Below are 737 nucleotides of genomic sequence, written 5' to 3' on the forward strand. Positions count from 1 at the left end.
TTTCGTGTAGAGACCTTTTCTGGAGTTAAACGCCAGCTTTCATGCCAGTTTGGGCGTTTAACTCCAAATTTTATGCCAGTTCCGGCGTTTAACGCTGGAATTTCTGAGAGTGACTTTGAGCGCCGGTTTGGGCCATCAAATCTTGGGCAAAGTATGGACTATTATATATTGCTGGAAAGCCCAGGATGTCTAATTTCCAACGCCGTTGAGAGCGCGCCAATTCGGCTTCTGTAGCTCCAGAAAATCCACTTCGAGTGCAGGGAGGTCAGAATCCAACAGCATCTGCAGTCCTTTTTGGTCTCGGAATCAGATTTTTGCTCAGGACCCTCAATTTCAGCCAGAAAATACCTGAAATCACAGAAAAACACACAAACTCATAGTAAAGTCCAGAAAAGTTAATTTTAGCTAAAAACTAATAAAAATATACTAAAAACTAACTAGATCATACTAAAAACAATGCCAAAAAGCATACAAATTATCCGCTCATTATTACCACTTTTGTAACGGCTTCTGGTTTTTTGTATCAGGAAAAATTGTTACAAAATATGGTATTGAATTGTAACAGTTCCATTTTTTGTTACAAAAACTTTTTGTAACGGGACTTACTGCAATGGACCCTTTTTTTGTTACAAAAAACTTTTGTTTCAAAATTTTGACGTTTTGTAACAATATTTTTTGTTACAAATACGTCTTTTTCTTGTAGTGAAGGGAAGTACGTCAAATGGCTTGATCACTTT

Source organism: Arachis duranensis, chromosome 3 (genome assembly GCF_000817695.3).
Source record: "Arachis duranensis cultivar V14167 chromosome 3, aradu.V14167.gnm2.J7QH, whole genome shotgun sequence".
Classification (NCBI taxonomy): Eukaryota; Viridiplantae; Streptophyta; class Magnoliopsida; order Fabales; family Fabaceae; genus Arachis; species Arachis duranensis.